Raw genomic sequence first — 7,452 nt, forward strand, 5'->3', positions numbered from 1 at the left:
AGCTACGCTGCGCATTCGTGGCCTTCGGCCACGACCTGACGTGCGACAGCATATGCGCCCCCCCTTTGCAAAATCCTGGATCCGCCCCTGGGCAAAGTTTTAAAACTTTACACACTCCCCCTCCCTCCCCTGTTGTTTCCCAACCAGGTGGCTAAGTTCGCTCGGTGCTATTTGTGTTCACGAATACCCAAGCGATCGGCTGGCATGGTTGACTTGCTGAGGACGGCTTGCCCGATGACTTGTGAGGAGGGCTTGGCCTGTCCGTTGATAGCATGATCCCCGTGCGTCTGTTGGAAGCGGAAACGCAAGTGTCTGTCTCCATAATTGTGTACCACTTACCTTCACGCACAAACTAACATCAGCACACTAACACTAACAAGGGGAGCAGGTAGCAAACCTTCACGTGGTGCTCTCTGTTAATACCTTTACGGGAGACCAATTGCTACATAATATGCTTTAAATCCCAATTCCACAAGAGCGCATTGACAGAGCGCGCAACGAATTTTGTTGTTAAGAAGTGAACTTTTTCTTAATTTGTGTTTCGTCGTCTTTTCAATTTCAGTCAAACTATTTCGTTTTGCATATTCCTATTATGAAGTCAAAACCCAGTTCAGGGTGGAGCTCGATCACCGCCTAGTGGAATGGGGGCCTAATTGCAGTATCCAAGGATGGTTAAAGTACAAGCTCGTGGCTCAAAAGGTGTCATTCAATGGAACTACAAATGCAGAAACTGTTTCGCTCGTTCTTGTATTCCTACGTTCTCAAAACAAATGATTGACAAGTTGGTGAGTAGGATGCCAAGTGGAAGTAGGATTTATACTTTTTGTCATTCTCTTTCGAATATCATTCTAGCAAACACAAATAAAGCACGGATTCTTTCTAATTTCTGAAGGTTGAACATTGTCAGTTTTGACGACGCAACTGGATCTAAATCTTGGTATAAAAATAGCCAGTTCGCTTCTTAAAACATTTGCAAATGTAAGGACAGATGGAGCTTAAGATACATGGTATCTAATTGCATAGGGAATGTAAACTTATTTAGTATGTTATTTAAATGCTTCCCGCACAGGTGACGCATAACATGGCGCCGATGCTTTCGTCTCACTCTCGACGTGGCGAACCTGGGAGTGTTTCGGGGGTTCAGACGGAAGTCATCCAGCCTTTCATCTGGTAAGTACACTTTGAGATGGTACTAAAATGAGCTTAATGCAACAGTTACTGCAGTCTTATCTTATGCCGCGTTTCTGCTTTTAAACGTTTGCTGTCGAAGACCTACTGTTTCAAATGGCTTTACATTTGTATATTGTGAAGATTCGATCATTGGTTTATTCATATGCATGGTGAAGGTCCTGCTTCACCAGTATCCCTCATTTAATGAGCTCTCTGATGGAAATTCTTCAGTGGGTTATTGAGTATTGAAAACCAAACCTGTGTCTGTGAGCGCAGCTGGACTGGTGTGTTTACTAAACGTCTCCGTTTGTACTCGTCGATGCGAAGTATTCAAAATCTCTGAGCTCAGCTTGACATGCGTATTTCCTGATAGGTAGGGTAAATATAAAGATATAGCAGCTAATATCAGAACTGTCTGAAACTCATTTTGTTACTATTAAACACACCAATAGCTGTGAGAATGTGCATCACTGTGTTAGGTTATCTTGGAGGTAATGCATGTTTTTTCAGATCCCACTATCCCTACGCCACTACTTCTTGTAAAATCTTCAAAGTATCATCTTATATTGACAGTTATTGTTTATGTTTTACAGTTACTGCAGACGTTCTTCCGAAGGGAAACTCAATCGTCTTCATTGACCGAAGGAAGTTCTTCATAATGTTTACAACAAGAAACATGTTATCGTAGTTTCTAATGATAATCAGAAACATCGAGAGCACAAGGGACGAATGCAGATGAATACTTTTTGTCACCAATGTTTTCTATCAAGTGTGTGTCATTGTATTCCGTGAATTTCGTGTGCGAAACGTGAACAATAACTATACTGCTTTTCTTAAGTGTATGTTTCCTACAAATGGCATTTGATATAATGATATCGCTCCAAACTTGTTCCCTTACAAGAAACAGAAAGTTCCGAATCCGGTCTCATATTGTGAATGATTGCAGGTGTATTAAAACATCTAGTCACCAACAACGAAGGCTCCGCCTCTTTACTGTGTGTCGGTTACTATAGCGATTGATATATTCAGCTTAATTACACTCACCTGTGTTACAGGTGTATAATGAACATAATTTACCCAAACGGTCTTTTTGTAACCAAAACCACAAGTCAAAGATGTATTTGATATACGTACTGTAAAGATTTGGTGGGGTGTAGGGGGGCTGGGGTGACAAGAGGATCGAAGAATAAAACTATAGGTCGCCATTCAATATCAAACCTTGTATTGAGGGGAGGGCTAGAAGAGTCTGGGAAATTGTGGGAAAATGAACTAATAATGAGTGAATTTAACAATATTTCTAATAATTGGGCATAATTCTGACATAACGCCGCATTGTGTTACGTGACGTCTTGCGGCACAGTCTGGTGTGACCAGACCAGCCTTGAGGGCACCGCGGAAGGCCCTAGTTTTTTGAGACACTAAATTCCCAGATACAGAACTAGTGATCTCCTAAGCCATAGGACAGCTCAGCTCAGCTGTCCAAGGCTCGCACGTGCCCACCCGCCGGGCTGACACATTCTGGGAGACTGTCATTTCATGCCATGGAACGACATAACCACAAGACATCATTCCGAGAGTCTTGAGTAGCTCACTGCAATTTTTGTTCGTGGTCACATAATGAAACATATTTTTAACCAAACCAAATGTTAAACATCAGTATTCCGGCAACGAGAGTCTCTAAACTATTTTGACAACTGTTCTTAATAAAACAGTAAGCAACGAAGTATAATATATTGCTTGTAAGATGCCTTTTCCGTTAAAACAAACCCTCAAGGATAAATTATGATGATGACGGATTCCATTGTTCGTTAGACACAGCTGTAATTAATCAAATAATTAGTCTGATTCAGAAATACGAATTGAATCAACACAGATAGAGAGCAACTTATCATAGAACTTTATTGCCAACAGTTGTAACTGGTACATTGGATTTTAGTAAACTGGAAATACAAACATAGTTGTCGGTAAGCGTTTTACTCTTTGTACGAAAAGAGTGTGCAGAATACAACGTGTTTTTAGACTAACAATACAAACATGGTATGCCAAATAATTGTTATCAATTTGAAGCAACTGGACATGATTTTGGAGACGGCCAGACGTTTCAGACAGCTTCCGCTGTCTATCGGTCAGTGACACTGCCTGTGCCGTAACACTATGTCACATTTATGTCAAGTTAATTCTCCCACAAAATTCCGTCTCTTCCAACCATCCGTTAAATGAAAGGCTTGACATTGAATGGATATCTAGTCTGAAAACGTCTAATCGCTTCCAAAATCATATCCAGTTGCTTCATCGACGTATATAAACATGGTTGTTAGACTAATATTCAACTATTCGAAATAAAGTAATAAGACCTAACGTGCATCTCTTCGTTGTCGATAAGTACTAGTAATCAAATCATACAGTCTGACATGCATGTGTATAACGAAATACTACAGCAAAGTAGCGAAATGTTCTCTTACATATGCATAACTTAATCGATACGAAACAGTCAATTGGTTAGCCTTATAGCTTACTTTTTCCAATCGGCTATCATGTAAAGATATCGAGCAACTCGCGGTTCATAGGAGACAACCTACGACTCATTTAAGTACTTCACCCCGAGCTCTTAGAAACTAAATTCTACAGGCTAACAATCACTTAAAAATAGACTTTTGCTACGAAACAACTGGTTGGTCTAAGGTTTACTGTTCCGTAATCGTAATAGTGGCATACTTTGTTCACGTATCTGTACATCCCTGCTGGAAATTATAAAATCATCACCTTACAGCGTGAGACCGTACAGCAGCGGCCTCTGGCGGAATTTCTAAAATGTGCATCACGCATTACGACTTACTAAATCTGAGTGTTACACTGTAGCCGATATTGACCCTCTATCTTCCGTGTTCCTACCAAGTGTGACAGGTTACACCTTGAGGATCCACTCCCATCTTAAGACATCCGGGTCTCAAGTCGAAGAAACGGCCGCAGTGCGGGTTGAGGTAGGCAAACTGATCCATCGGCGAGTGCAGTAGATGCGTCACTGTCTCTTGTCATTACCGAGAACGTCTCCGTGGCGCTTCGGAACGTCACGTGGCGCCACCTATGCGTCGTTCGATCGCCACAGAACGTCCGACGTCATGACGCGGAACGCCTCTGACCGGTCCAAACGGCACTCGCCACGGCATCTACCGCTACAGTGACACCTGGAGTAACGGCAAATCATCTGTCACACATACAGAAACCCCTTTATGCTCTACATTCCACTGTATGCTTGTACATCATCATTATTGTTAAAAGCTAAAGCTGTATCAATTGTTGTTCACTTCCAATCAGCCTACAAACGTGAACTTGCAATACAATTTGATGCATGCAATGAAATATCTGTGAGAAGTTTTCACTAAACTTGGACAGAACCTTATCACACCCATATCAAAACTCTTACGAATCGATTGTCCAAACGTACACGATATAAGTTAGATACAATCTACTTTATCCATATCTAACCAAGTCTGCCGGGAGAGCTTCCCTAATCTGTGCAGCACTTAAGGGATGGGGAAAGTGCTGGGGTCAGAGGATCACCGGGGTTCATTTTCAAGGTTGAGGAATATTCAATTGTGACGCTTTGCGGGGATTAGATGGATGTCAAGCAATATTTCGTTTTAGTGCCCGGATTTGCTTGGTCTTATATCTTACAAGCCCCTTGAATTGAACAATTTCTTGAATGTTTCAGTTATATGCGTCGTCTGAATACAGTATTTTGTATTGTACATTTTGTGTTGACATCTCTTTATTAGAAATGCAACATGGACGATACAATGTAGACCCTAGGCAGCCATCTCGGCACTGTTTTGTATTGAAACTGTTGCCTTTATTTCCTTTATTTCGCAGTGTATAACGTTACATAGTCTGTATAGACTGACTGACCGTAGCATATGGAAGTATGCCGTGTTTTGGGATGTGTATACGGTACAATACTACAGCTGTGTGGTAATACCCCCCTCACATTAGCCGAAAATCAATCGGACGAACGAGTCTGCGAGCTCTACATTACAAGGAGGCATGACCCTGACGGGAAGGGGGGTGGGGGCTGGAACTCTGCCGTTTCTTCGTCGGCAGCAGGGTCATGCCTCCTTGTAGTATAGAGCTCGCAGACTCGTCGTTCCGATCGTTTTCGCCTAATGTGAGGGGGTATAACCAGAGAAAGATCAGGGTCGACACTTAGAATGGCTATCAACGAAGAAACGTCACAACTTAGAGCTAACAAATCGACCCCGTGGCCGATAGGCTGGCCTGAAAGTGATGCATGCTGACATGGCGGCCGCATCTCGTGTTGCAGGATTCACCCGTGCCCTATTACTTCAGTATCAGAAACAGACACGATTGGTCATGCCGTCTGATTGTCGCGTATCTCTTTCTCAAGAGACGGTGAAAAGGATATGCACTTCCTGGGGTGCAATGTACTTTCGTACCTCCGTCTTGCTTGCTAACGTTATATAATCTCACTTGTTGGCTTGTATCTGGATGCCAGATTAAATACAACAGTGTGAAACATATGCACTGATAAGTCAGCACCAGGGACAGGGACAGTTTGGCATTCCGTCCGCTTGTCGTTCCTAGATCCTCTCTACTTCAATGGGAAGACGTAACTGTTATATTTGTTTCTTTTTGTCGTATCAATTTCAAAAGTGTTTGAACTATAAACCCTCATTTCAGTACCAGGGCAACGGTGGTTTATTATTCCACTGGCCTGGCGTGATTCTCCTTCACAGCGGGAAGACACAGAGTAGAGTAAACGTCCTTGGCATAGAGGAAACGCGCTAGCTGTCCTCCCTCGATATCTATTCATCTATCTAGTATTGGCTTGTAGTTGTCGTATCAAAAGACCGATCCTGTCGAACACCATTTCGAACACGTTATTACACATACATAGAACCCCTGGTTCGATTTCGAACAACTCTGATCGAAATAGAACCATGATCAAACAGTATATTTGAACATTGCACCGATGAATCTACACCAGAGACAGGAACAATCTGCCATGCTGTCTGCTTGTCACTTTCCTCTTCATTGTCGCGTAAACTGGCAGTAACAAATTCTGTCTCGGAGTTACCGGTGATACCATTTACTCTAGAATAAATCAGCTGCACAAAATCGAACTGAAAGGCGTCCGTATAGTCATTCGTCCTGCTGTCTTTTAAATGTACAAGCAAAGCAAAACGTGGAACCAAACATCTCGTCAATGCATAGCAAATACCCGCACATATATCTTGTCTATGGTAAAAACAAATAGATAGGACTTTCCCTCCTAAAAAGCGAAGACAAATCGCCAATTTATTTCTCTTTGTCCTAGGTAATCCACTGTACGAAATTGAACCTTAAGGGACCTATCATCGCTTCTCTTGTCTACTGGCTCTTTGAGCTAGAAGTGGACCAAAGCCATGCTAACGAGTAGCACATACGCACATGTATATACACCCGTTTTGTCACTACAGTACATGACAAATCAGAAGCTCCCTTCCTAACAACGCACACGCAAATCGCCCCAAAGTCCACCAATTTGTATCTCACTGTCCTAGGTAATCCACTGTACGAAATTGAACCCAAAGGGACATTTCATCGTTCCAGTTGTCTGCTGACTCTTTGAGCGAGAAGTGGACCTTAGCCTTGCTAACGAGTAGCACATACGCACATATCCACCGCTCGTGTCACTACAGTTACGTGGTTACATGACAAACCAGAGTTCCTCTTCTAACAACGCACACGCAAATCGCCCCAAAGTCCACCAATTTGTATCTCACGGTCCTAGGTAAGCCACTGTACGAAATTGAACCCAAAGGGACATTTCATCATCCTTCCAGTTTGTTGACTCCTTGAGCGAGAGCCGGACCTAAGTCTGGTCAACGCATAGCCCGTACGCACTGAGTAGCATATACACATGCACACTGTATTTATATGCAATCTCTACAACTGGATGAAAATCGGAGATTTACTTCCTGACGCTTCCAGTGCCTTCTATTACTTTTCTTCAGCGTTATTCGAATGAACTGAAGTTACCGAACATATCATTACGGCAAATGTTACGGGTAACGAGTACATCTAACGTTAACATCTAAACGTCCGGAAATAAATCTCCGAACAGAGATCGAATTGCTTTTTTTAAAACATTGTCTACCTGGATGTCAAATCTTTACAAACATGCACAACGTAGTGGCCCTAAACATTAACTCACTCGTGTCACCACTGTAACGTTACATGATAAATCGGACTAACCCCTTATTACAAAGCAAACTCAAGTCGCCC

The sequence above is a fragment of the Branchiostoma floridae genome, chromosome 15 (genome assembly GCF_000003815.2).
Source record: "Branchiostoma floridae strain S238N-H82 chromosome 15, Bfl_VNyyK, whole genome shotgun sequence".
Taxonomy (NCBI): Eukaryota; Metazoa; Chordata; class Leptocardii; order Amphioxiformes; family Branchiostomatidae; genus Branchiostoma; species Branchiostoma floridae.